Source organism: Haemorhous mexicanus, chromosome W (assembly GCF_027477595.1).
Source record: "Haemorhous mexicanus isolate bHaeMex1 chromosome W, bHaeMex1.pri, whole genome shotgun sequence".
In the NCBI taxonomy this organism is placed as follows: domain Eukaryota; kingdom Metazoa; phylum Chordata; class Aves; order Passeriformes; family Fringillidae; genus Haemorhous; species Haemorhous mexicanus.
This window is the reverse complement of record NC_082380.1, coordinates 1,529,888-1,542,726: the sequence shown is the minus strand read 5'-3', so window position 1 is coordinate 1,542,726 and position 12,839 is coordinate 1,529,888. Positions and strand designations below refer to the sequence as shown.

At 43.8% G+C, this 12,839-nt stretch overlaps 1 protein-coding gene across 3 annotated transcripts in view; it reads left to right on the top strand.

Moving 5' to 3' along the window:
• LOC132341455 (DDB1- and CUL4-associated factor 12-like) overlaps window positions 1-12,839 on the top strand; it is a 96,903-nt gene that overhangs the window by 1,556 nt on the left and 82,508 nt on the right. The window lies entirely within an intron of this gene.

Below are 12,839 nucleotides of genomic sequence, written 5' to 3'. Positions count from 1 at the left end.
CAACAGTAGGGTTTGATCTTTCTTCCTGTCCTGCAAATATAAAGTTAATGAATGATGTTAGCTTTGCTAAATGGTAGCTAACATGCTTGGCAAAACTTGCTAGTAAGACTATTTTTATTGTGCTCAGTCTTTTACCATTTGGTTTTATGTATGGTTCTGTGCTGCTGACTTGGGTCTGGAGCATCTCTCTTATGAGGAGAGACTGTGAGAGCTGGGCCTGTTTAGTCTAGAGAAGAGAAGACTAAGAGGGGATCTCAATTAATGCATATAAATATCTCAAAGGCAGGTGCCAAGAGGATGGTGCCAGACTCTTTTCAGTGATGCCCAGTAACAGGATGAGGAGCAATAGCCATAAACTACAACACAAGAAGTTTCACCTCAACATGAGGAAAAATTTCTTTACATTGAGGGTAGCAGAGCACTGGAACAGGCTGCCCAGGGAGGTCACAGAGTCTCCCTCTCTGGAGACATTCAAGACCCACCTGGACATGTTCCTGTGTCACCTGCTCTGGGTGGCTGTGCCTTAGCAGGGGGTTGGACTGGATGATCTCCAGAAGTTCCTTCCATCTCTAATGATTCTGTGACTTCAAAAAGTTGCTACAAAACTAAAAACTATGGTTAAACTCCAGATATTCTTCAAAGTAGCTAGAAATGTTCCAAACTGAAAAAAAATTAATTTAGATCTTCAGGATTATTCTTTTGCTTTTCCAGTTTGTAATTTTTTTTCCCACTCTAAATCTGTTTTTAGTGTTTAAATAACTTCCCTTGCTTATGTATCTTTACATGCTTTAGCAAAATTTGAAATCTGTTCGGACTCTGTTATTGTGGCAGGGCGTCCCCAACGCGGGGAATAAAGAGCCTTGACTCCATGATTGCAGAAGGCTGAACAAATGCTTTATTAAGCTATACTATACTACTACTATCCTAAAGAGAAACCCGTGACCCTTACAGACAGTCACAACACAGATTTGACCTAATTGGTCAATCAATCAAAACCACCATCACCAGAGTCCAATTAAGAACCCACCTTTTGGTAAACAATCTGCATAACACATTCCACATGTGCACAACAACAGGTGCAGAGATTAAGATAAGAATTGTTTTTCTTCTTACCCTGATCTTTCTCACAGCTTTCCCCAGGAAAAATCCTAGGAAAGTTGTGCCTGCTGCTCTCTGTGAAGAGAGCTGTGGCCACACTCTGTCATGTTTCAGATTTCATATTTCCAAAGCATCCCTTTATAGGAAAATATTAAAATAATGTAGTATGTGATTAATAAATGGAGGAGATCATACTTCTTAGGTAATGCTCTCTCTGCTGGAGTTAGTGGCCCAACTTCATTGGCTGAGGTTTCAATGTCATATATGAAATTCTTATTGAATTAGTGCAAAATCCGAAACCTGTTCTTTGTGGGTTGGTTAGTGCCACAGAAATTAATTGAGCATTGCAGAGAATGTATAGATCAAGCAGCTCTAAAATCTCAAAGTCTATCACTAGGTGTGATTATTTCTTTGACTCAAGTTTTGGTTTGTTTGGTTTTTTGGGTTTTTTTTTGTTTTTTTTTTTTTTTTGTGAAAGCCGCACTCAATGATCTGACCTGCAAGGGACAGTGTTTTTTTTGGTTTTGTTTTGTTTTTTCATTTCAGATATTCTGTTATTATTCATAGTTACATAGCAGGAGGCTTTCATGCAGTAGCTCTTAAGAAGCAAGGCCTAGCTGTATAAACAAAACAGTCTTTTGACAGGAATTAAGTCTGAAATAGAATCTCTCTACCTTCAGTTTCCATGTGTGTTCATTGCCTCGGTCTCAAGAGTGTTTGCTTTTCTGTGAACTGCATGTGATACCCATGTCTGTCTTCAGAGTCTGGTAGTTTCTGTGCCAAGTATAGTGTGGGTGGTAGAGATGCCCTTTAGCAAGCAAAGTCTCTCACTTCTCCATCCTTTGTCATCTGTCAACATGTGCTGTCTCCCAACCTCCTGAAATAAAATGTGGAGGGCAAGACACTAAAACTGACAAATGTGATTTTGGCACTGAACAAATTCAATTATATCAAAGTGTGTGCCCATTAGATAGTGCTTCAGAGTTTCACATCAAGGTGGATTGTCTGATTGTGTGGTCTTGTCTCCAGAAATGTAGTTCAGTCAGTCAATTTGTTACCAAATATCTGAAAACACCAGCTTTTTGTGTTAAAGAGGGCATCATTTATTCATGCGCCTGAAAGGGCATGGAGGATCACTCCTTCCTAACATGCCCCCCTGATTTCTACAAATGTGTTGCTAATATACAGTCGCTACATGCATATTATAATTTCCCCATTACCATAAAAATCCTCCCCATGTTCCCCAAGTTCCCAAACTCAGTCCTTGTTTTGGCTGTAGCTGCATTCTTAAACCAGATGTCTCCTCTTTATCTTCTAACGTCCTTGCTTGGAGAACAATTTCTGCATTTGCTTCTCTGCTAAAGGTCCACAGACAGTGTCTTCTCTGCTAAAAGTTCACAGTCACAGTGTCTTTCTGCTAAAAGCTCACAGTTACAGTAGAAATTGAATTAACCTTCTTGGTATCAAATTCACTGACTTCTTTTACCACTGCTCACTTCTCAGACGTTTCTTCATATCATGGATTGTTTCTCTGCACTCTTTCAAGTAGGACATGTGAGGCCATTACCCACTTGCATTGCCTCTACAGCACAACCTGGAAGTAGATTTTGTGCTAAGATTAGTGCATGTTCTGATCTCCACCAGAAAGCAGGTGTACGTTTGATATCTTAGTGTTTAAAGAGTCCATGTTTCTTTTGGGCTTGGCATTTTATCAGTAAATATGTATTGCTGCAGAACAGAAGCCAAGCATTCTGTTAACATAGAAAAAAGAGGTGTTTATAATCTAAATAAAAGTAAAGACTGGGAAAAATCAAACAGTGCTACTCAGTGTGACCAGTGGGGGTATTGGTATAATGGCACTGTAAGCATTGTCTTGCTTCTGTTAGCAAAAAGCAAATCTGAAGGAAAACAATAACATCATTTTCCAGCTTGGCTGAGGGTGAAATTTTTGTCTGAAGTTGTACTTTTGCAGAATAGGATGTTCCCACCTGCTTGTTCTTGCTGGCACTGATGTGTTTGTGGCTGGGGAATCAGCTGGATCAGCTTGCTGCTTTGTGCAGATGGACTTTCTTGTAGGGATAGTTTTACTGAGACAGAGATATGCAGCTGATCTTGTAGCTACCTGAAGACTAGTTGCTGTCATAGGGGTCCTGAAACTGTTTGGGTGGATGAAGAGGCAAGTGGATTCTCAAAGATTGGCTTAAGCCAATTGTGAAACTTCATCACAGTTGATTTTCTCTTAGTGACTCAATTTTTAGCAGGGCAATGTGTTTATCTTGGGTTTCTTTCAAATGTTAATATGAATTACAAGAATGTGCCTGTGATTTCTGAGAGCAGTATGTGATGAGCTGGGACACAGAGCATGTCAAGTACTTCCTGTGTGAGGACTAAGCAGTCTTTTTCATGCATGTTCTTTATGTTTTGTAAATCTATGTCCATCACGCTTGCATAATAAAAAAGTGCTGTAGCTCAAGGTGACACCCTTTGTTTGGTTGATTTGTATGATCAACTAAAAGATAGGACTGCCTGTTCATCTGCTGTTCTGTATGCAGGGGCAGCAACAGAGGTCACAAGAGTCTAAGTGCTGCCTTGAAATTACATTTAGTAGACCTAGGGTTTAATTTTGCCGTATAAAGTCAATGCTTTCAGTTAAAGATGCATGGGAAAGTCGCTTATATTTAATTAATTGGTAACTTTGTTGGGTTCCTGTTTCTCCCCTCCCCCAAACTGTTGTCTCCGAAAGGCAGGTCATAAAATGGAAGTATACTTGATGAAAGAGCCTGGCAAACTGTTCTGATCACAGTATTATATATAAATTAAGGATGGATTTTCCAGTTCACACTCTGGTTGATAGATACTTGATTCCTTGCCACAGTCTTTACTTTTGGCAAACTGATTAATGAAGTTCCTTAGTTAATGAAGCAGGGCAGTTTCTAACTTGACTGTAAGCAGTTTGAAAAGGGGACAGCTGCAGTGTTGCCTTTTTCCCAACCTGGAAATGAAACTTGAGATAATTTTAGTAAGGGGGTAATATAAAAGGGGATCTTTATTTGAAGGCCTTCAGAGGCAGTTATGGAAAGATGTCCACAAAAGCCCACCCCTCCCAGGGGTGAGTACATATTTATACGTTTTAGGAAATTAGCATAATTGATAAAAAGCAGCAATTAGGAGGACAAGTGGTGATTTAATTTCCCCCCAGGTTAAGCCCCTTCTCTGGAGTTCCCCCCTCAGCACTAGCTGTACTTTGTCCATGAAAATGTATCTCTGAGAGTTGTTCTTGGCCTTGGTTCCAGGAAGAACCAAGACAGCACTGGGGCCTTGTACGCCCTGGGGCTTAGAGCTCTGGAATTTGTTTTGTCTTTCTGCCTAGGGAAAGGCCATGGAAAAGTACTGGGAAAACAAGCCACTAATACAATAGGCTACAAAGCTACAAATATATGTGTGAAGAATACAGAGAATATAGAAAAAAGAGTAAAACCCAAAGAGCATAATTCCCCGCCATTTTGTAGAGACTAACAAGACTCTATCCTGTTTAGTCTCTGCTCTATATTTAACCATACCACTGGTTTACACAACCAGCCCTCCCACTAGTTGTTATACAGCTGCCAACTAGAACAATAGCTACTATGAATATTTCTTTTATCCGGGTTCAGTTTGGTGACTATGAAGTGAGTGCACTGAAGATATTCAAGGTTCAGTGAGCTCCTTTGAGAGCTACCTGGTGTAGAATTTGACTTTGCTTTCAGATTTGAACCATATTCTTAATTCTTTCACTCTGATCTTCATAAGAACAACAACCAGTGTTAATGATCCAATACCACCCTGACAAGTTGTTCTTATGAAGAATTTTTGGATACATTTTGGAATAGAGCTACATGCAAAATTTTAGGGCCAAATCAGAATCATGGTTACCAACTGTGCAGATAAGAGGCACAAAAGAACAATTTAAATCACATCATCCTGATTTGTATCAGTCTCTGTTTTCCAGCTGTCTCAGGAACATAGGTCTTCTTAACTCTGGAGCAGTGAATTCAGGGTTCTTTGCCAGCATCTCTGGTTTCGGTGAGAGTAGTCAGGACTTGAAATGGCCCTTTCCACTTAGCTTGTAAGGTTACTGTCTCTCTATTTAATATAGACTCAGTCTCCAGGCTGGAACAGATGGGCAGGTGTGTCTGGTCTTATTTATCTGGATAACATGATGAATCTCTGGAGTTTCTGCAAAGTAGAACTTAAAAGCTGTTAAATACCTCTGCAAGTCAATTTTCCCCTCATATTAATTTCTCCCATAATATACACAATTTGATATGGCCTGCCATGCAATATTTCATAAGGACTCATGTTATCTCTCTGCCTTGGTTGCATGTAGATTCTCAGTAAGGCTATAGTCAAGACTGGAACCCATGTAATGGATGTTTCTGACAAATTTTACTAATCTGTATTTTGAGGGTTCCATTCACGCATTCAGACTTACCACTCAACTGGGGTATGTAGGGAATTTACAGATCCCAAACAATTCTCAACATTTGACTAACTTCTCCTATCACCAACCCCAAAGGAAGCCTGTGGGAAATAGGACTCCTGTACGACTAACCGATATGCTTTAGCAGAAGCCGTTTATTGTTTACAGTATGCACTTATTTATACATTCTAAAACTACTGCACACACTAGTCACGCATTTCTTCATTGGTGCCTCTATCTTGTCCACACATTCTGCACGCACTCTTCAGAGTATGTGATTGATTACAGTCCAGATGGTTCACAGTCCTCTGTTATCTAGTTCTTGCAGTCTTGGTATTCTGTTTCTCAGCCTGTTCTTTCTTAATTTAGGACAGTTTATGTCTTAGTAACCTTGATGAATTCCAGAGGCCTCTGATAAGAATAACTAGATATAGTTTGGCTGGGGCACAATGTTGCCTAAGTTGTTCAGATATATTGCTACAGTAGCCCAAACCTTTGGAATTGTATGATTGAGTAAAACTTTCACCACCTCTGTTGTTGTGTTAGTGTGACAGGGGTAAGCCTAGGATCATCCACTGAAGGTGTTAACCAATACCAATACATACCTGTTTCCTTCTTTGCTTGGTAACTCAGCAGAATCTATTTGCCAATAATCTCCAGGAAAGCCTCCTGCTTCTGTTGTTTCTAGCACAACTCTTTTGCCCATGTTTGGGTTGTTTCTATAGCAGATTTCACATTTGTTTGTTATAGACTGTACCATATCAGTCATTTCCCTTTCTATTATTACTTTCTTCAGCTGTTTCAAAAGGTTCCCTGTTCCTCTATGAGTGTCTTCATGTTCTCACTGAGGTAGGACTACAACCTGTCCCTCTGGTGTGACATTCACTTTCCTCGATTTCAGCCTTTGTGCTAGAAAACTAATGGTCCCTTTGATCACACTTTGGGGCAAACCTTGTGTCCTGGTTTAGGGCAAATTTGGGAGAAAACCTCCAAAGGGGTTCCTCTAGAAAGCAGATTCAAGCGGCCCCTCCCACAACTGGTTTGGGAAAAGATTTCCTTGGAGAAAAGTGGAAAAAACCTGTTTATTTAACAAGCAAAGTATTCACCAGCACAAAAAAAAAAAAAAAACAACAATATTAAACAATAAAACCTCTGGCCACTTCAAAGACATGAAAAACTCAGAAAGTCCCCTTTGTGGGCTGTAGCTCAGCTTACTCAGTCTCTTATCAGTCCCTCCAGCGCTGGAAATGTCATGACCCAGGCCTAGCCTGGTGGGCCACAGGTGCGAGCTGCCGGTGCTCTTCTGGGTGTTCAGTCCAGAGCGCGTTTAAACAGTCCCAGGGAAAAAAAACCCACAGTCCAGGGAACTTCTCTGCCTCAGCTAGCTAAAAACTAAATAAAAGCAAAGGAAAGCTCTGTCCCACTGTCTGTCTGTCCGTCCGCAGACAACACAGTCCAGGAGCAGGACTGTGGAGGAGTGAGTACAGTGTCTGAAAACAAACTGCATGCTTCTTCTCTCACCCTCCCTCCTCTCTCAGAACCAGTCTTAAAGGTGCAAAAGTTATTTCTGGGCTAAACAGACAAATGGGGATATAAGCATCATAAAGTCACCCCAGGACATTCCACCGCTTACCCCCATATTGTTAGCTTACTACCAAAACTAATATATATTCTAACTCTACAAATACATACATTTTACATACGTTTATATACAGTATACAGCTATATACAGACAATGGCAGTAACATTCAGCAAACAGTGATATTTACACATGGTTCTCACCCAACAATCACATCTCCCTGAGGTACACATCATGTTGTTCCATCTTTCTGCATTATCCACCATGTACAACCTGATCCCTGAGGAAAGACAACCCCATGAATGGGTTTGTCTGTACTCAAGGCAGAATTAATCAGCACGGTCTTCCCCTAAAAACCTCTGACATGTACCACTGGGACTTTGTGTCCATCTGCTGTATGCAGGGGCTCAGACTGGGCAGGGCCTGCTCGGTTGATGGAACCTCGGGTGTTAACTAGCCAGGTTGCCCTGACTAGATGCTCTTCCCAATTTTTGAAAGATCCCCCACCCAATGCTTTCAAGGTGATTTTTAACACTCCATTGTACCTCTCCACTTTGCCTGCAGCTGGTGCATGGTTAGGGGATATGGTACATCCACTCAATGCCATGTTCCCTAGACCAGGTGTTGATAAGGCTGTTCTTGAAATGAGTCCCGCTAGCATCTAAAGGACTTACTTTACAAGGCCTAGGATGGTGTTATGGCCATAGCATGAGGTACAGGGTGGGTCTCCAACCATCCAGTGGTGGCTTCTACTATTGTGAGCACATAGGGCTTACGTTGGCATGTCTGGGACAATGTGATGTAGTCAATCTGCCAGGCCTCCCCATACTTATATTCGGACCACCGCCCACCCTACCATAGGGGTTTCAACCACTTGGTCTGCTTGATGGCAGCACGTCTCACAATCATGGATAACTTGAAAAACAGTGTCCGTGGTTAAATCCACCCCTCGGTCTCGTGCCCACTTAAAGGTAGCATCTCTACCCTGATGACCTGAGGCATCATGAGCCCATCTAGCTAGGAATAACTCTCCCTTGTATTACCAGTCTATCTTTGACACCTCTGTCTTTGCAGCCTGATCTACCTGCTTGTAATTTCGGTGCTCCCCATTAGCTCTACTCTTGGGGACATGGGCATCTACATGGCGGACTTTCACTGGTAGTTTCTCTACCCTGGTAGCGATGTCTTTCCATTACTCAGCGGCCCAAATTAGTTTTTCGCTATGCTGCCAATTAGCCTTTTTCTACTTCTCCAGCCACCCCCACAGACCATTTGTTACCATCCATTAATCAGTGTAGAGATAGAGCTTTGGCCACTTCTCTCTTTCAGCAATGTCCAGGACCAGTTGAACGGCTTTGGGTTCAGCGAGTTGGCTTGATCCACCTTCTCCTTCAGTAGCCTCTGCTACCTGTCGTGTGGGGCTCCATATGGCTGCTTTCCACTTTCATTTCATCCTCGCAATATGGCAAGAACCATCAGTTAAAAGAGCGTTGTTGGAGTTCTGGATGCTGAGAAGTTTAAACTTTCTGTGCTGACAGACTCTGACTCCCAGGAGAGCACTGCATTTGACCTGAGGCCATGGAGGAGGCTTCCAAAATTGATTGATAGCACTGGGATTGCAGCTGTGTCGTTGATTAGAAGTGTGTGATATCACAGGGTGGAAAACTTAGAGTTTAAGGTTTTAGAATGTAGTAATATATGTGAAGCAAGATGGAGGTTTTAGGGCAGAGGCTAGTCCTTCTTCTTTACCTTCTTCACCTTCTTTCTTCTTCTTCATGGGTTTGGGTGGTATTTTGTAATTGGACAGAATAGTTCGCATTGTGGACTTTGAGTGATCAGTTATTGGGTTAAAAGTGAAAATAATTTAGGTGTCATTTCTTAATTGGATAGTTTAGCCTTAAAAGACCTTGTAACAAAAGATAGATAGCCATTTTGTGCCTTGTTAGTGAAGAACTGCAGAATTCACTGCTGTGAAACTGTAACAAAGATAAGAAAAAATAAACATCTAAGCCTGAACGTGAACTATTGTCTCAAGTGCCTTCTATCTCAATCTCAGCAGAGGCAGAAAGAAGCTGAAAACCGGCTGAGCATAACATGTTACTTCTGCTGGCAGTTGGTTGTATGGTGGAGCTTCTTCAGCACATGTCACTTCTTATTCCTCTTTGTCAGCAAGACCTAAGTTTTCACCTTCAGGCCAATTTGTAATTATCTCCAAAATCCCAGGGCAATTCATTTTTCCAATATGGGCACACTGTGTGATGGGAGCAATCTACTTGCTCCATGTGGCATTGCTGGCATGGTGGGTAGAGGGAATCTTTGTTTTGAACATCCACCCCAGCACCAGTAGTCAGGGTGCCAGGAGGAGTTGTGCTTCAGTGCCGGTGACCTCTGAGGCACCATGAACTTCTTCATAGGCTGCTAAGATTTCCTTCTCTGTGGGAGTGTAGTTGGCTTCAAACCCTCTGTAGCTTCGACTCGAGAATCCCAGTGGTTGGCCTCAAGTCTCCCCAGGCACCTTCTGCCAAAGGCTCCAGTGTAAAAAAGCCACGGGGCTGCTCCCAGCCGGATAGCTGGATCCTTGCAGGATCAGAGTGCCCCAGGCAAGCAGTCTTGGGCCAGATAGCTCAGTCTTCTGGAGGCTGGGTGCCCGAACCCGAACCGCTGTATATCCGTGGCTACCTTAGCAAGCTTAGTGATTATCAGCTCTTAGTGATTTTCAGCTCTTTTATAGTTTCAGCTCTTTAGCTTGCTAAGGCGCTCTGGCCAATGGTGGCTTTCAGAAGGGCAGACGAAGAGAGAGAGAGAGAAGAGGCCTTGGCTGGTTCCACGGTGGTTTTATTGAAGGGGTCCGTGAAGGGGTTCCGATGACAGCTCTTCTGCCAGAATGGGCCAAGGTAGCCCCTTTTATAGGGTTAGGGGGACTTGGGAACTGACCAATTGTAAGGGTTAGGGAAAATAGCCTATGGGGTCACAGAAAGATAAGCAGGCCTGGAGGACCTAAGTGAAGACTTCTGGTTTAGTTCCTATGACTTGGCATTTCCTTATCTCTAAGCCTCCATCCACCATGGGGCTTTAGCTAGCCCCGTGTCTGCTACAACTCCACTTTCTGTTTTTAGAAAAAAGACATTCCCTATGGTTCTTTTGAAACAGTGAACAAGGCATGAGAACATAGCTAATACAATGACAACTACAAGGAGAATCCATAACATTCCCTTAACCAAAGATGCAACCCATCCAGTCAATCCCCATTGACCAAAAAGGCCATTGACCCAGTCCGGGGTTTTTTCCACTTTCAAGTCCTTCACGAGTTCTTTCAGTTTCTGGATGTTTGCATGGATGGATTCCGAGCATGAAGCGAGATTGAAGCAGCACATCCCTTTGAAGTCTTCACAGACGTGTCTGTGGGCAAGCAGCAGGAAGTCAATCACAGCTCAGTTCTGGAGAGAAGCATGTCTTGTGGTTTCTTCTTCCTTAAAGAGATCGCTCAGGGCAGCAGATGTAGCGTTAGCTTGTTTACTGAGCCAGCACTCGAGGTGATTTATTTCACCAAGAGCTTTAGCTGCAGCTACCCAGGGTAGGAATAGAGAAACAGCAATCTTTTTGGGTTTGTTTCAGTCGAATAATTTGGGATCACAATTTTCATCAAATTCAGTGTATGACCTTTTGTGGCATTTTGATTCACTTTCTTTTCTCCAATTATGTAACAGTGTGATGTTTGGAGTGAGGGTAGAAAGTTTTCCAAGGGTACAGGGACCTCCCTGGAGTCGGGAGGGGATCCCAGCCCAAACTCTGTCACCACAGATGAGAAATATTCCCTTGGGTAATACTTTGGGGTGGAGAGAGGACACAGATATCACACGAGCAGTGTAATTACACCAGTCAGGATAGTTATAGGCTTTGTTAATGGGTGATATGTCTTTTCCATATGTGTTTTTTGTCTGGTCAATTTCTGGCCAATTGTTCTTCGGGCGTCTAAAGTAAAATGTGACACAGTATGCAGCCTTGGAGGACCCCAACAGGTCCAATTCTTGGGGTTCCTCTAGAGCATTGGGTGTAGTATTGTCCACAAGGGTCCCAGGATGAAGGAAGAGACGAGAAAGTTGACTCCATGTATCAGCAAGCTAGGTTTATTATTTTATGATAGAAAATATATTAAAACTATACTAAAAGAACAGAAGAGAAAGGATTTCATCAGAAGGCTAAGCTAAGAATAGGAAAGGAATGAATAACAAAGGCTTGTCTCGACCGAGACGGTCTGGACAGGTGAACTGTGGTTGGCCGTTAGTTCCAAACAACCAGATGAGACCAATCACAGATTCCTCCTGTTGCATTCCACAGCAGCAGATAAGAATTGTTTACAGTTTGTTCCTGAGGCCTCTCAGCTTCTCAGGAGGGAAAAATCCTAAGGAAAGGATTTTTCCTAAAACATGTCGGTGACATCTCACCCTTTTTATTTTAAATAAATTAAAAAGAAAAAGTGTTTGCAATTTCATCTGCTGGGCCATGCAGAGGAAAGAACAAGCACCTGAGAGGCTTAGTGTTGCCAATCAAAACATCAGTCAGTGCTGATGTGGAACCGTCAGGGAAATTCTTCACCTGCAAAACACCAAATTACATCACACACCAAAACAATCTTAAGATATAAGAAAATGAAAAAACAATAAAAAGAAAGTTCATTGCTTCAAGTCCAAACAGCTGAGTTTCAGGCAAAGTCCAAACTGAAGATGTTCCTCTCTGACATCGCTGAAAGTCCCTTTTGGTCCTGAAACAGGCTTGCTTGGATTTTCAACGCTTTTTGAGCTGCTAGCTCTTTCAACTCTTTTTATTTAAATTTTTTTTTTTTTTTTTTTGACGAAAGAGCAGCAGCAGAGAGGAGCCACTGAGGCTCTGCGGGGGCCCTGGCCCTCGTGGAAGGAACAGGGACCCCAGACCTGGCCTACAGAACGGTGGTCCAGGTCCTCGTGGAAGGATCAGGGATCCCAGACCTGGCCTACAGAACGGTGGCCCAGGTCCTGATGGGGGAAGCAAAGCCCCCGAACCGAATAGCCGCTGGCCGGGCGGAGGCCCTGGCCCAGGGAACCGAGCCAAACGGCCCAGACCCGGCCCGCGGAGCGGGCTCCGTGGTCTCACAACCCGGCACTCTGCTGCCAATGCCTGGGCAGCACGAGTGACCGAACGCTTCATCCCCTCTGAACCGGTACAGACCAGCAGCTGGGGAAGAGAAGCTTTCCCAGGGATCATCACCCCAGATCTGGGGGTGCTTTGTCCCCAGAGCAATTGAGCGACGCTCACTTTCCACTGTTTCTCCTGCCTCTGCAACGCAAATGCAAAAGGTGTTCCTCCTTTCTGCCCCTCGGTACCACCCCCACTCCCTGCGGGCTGGGGACCAGAAGCAGAAGGCTCAGGAGCCACCTCCCCCACGGTGCTGGGGCGCGCAGGGGGAGTCAGGCATTCCAACCCCCAGCGGGAACCTCCGAAGCAGACCCGAACCGGCCCGCGAAAAACGCTGAGTTTGAAAGCAGGCAGACGGGCTGAGCCCGCAATCAGCTGTCGAGCCACAAGCCCTCCACGGAGGGGTAGACCGGCATCCCCTTCCCCTGTCCCAGCTCCCCCCGCAGGGGCAGCCTCGGGACAGCCCGAAAAGCTCGGGGGGGAATCCAGGCTGATCGCAGGCGCCGCGGTGGCCGCCGCGGGGAGCGGCGG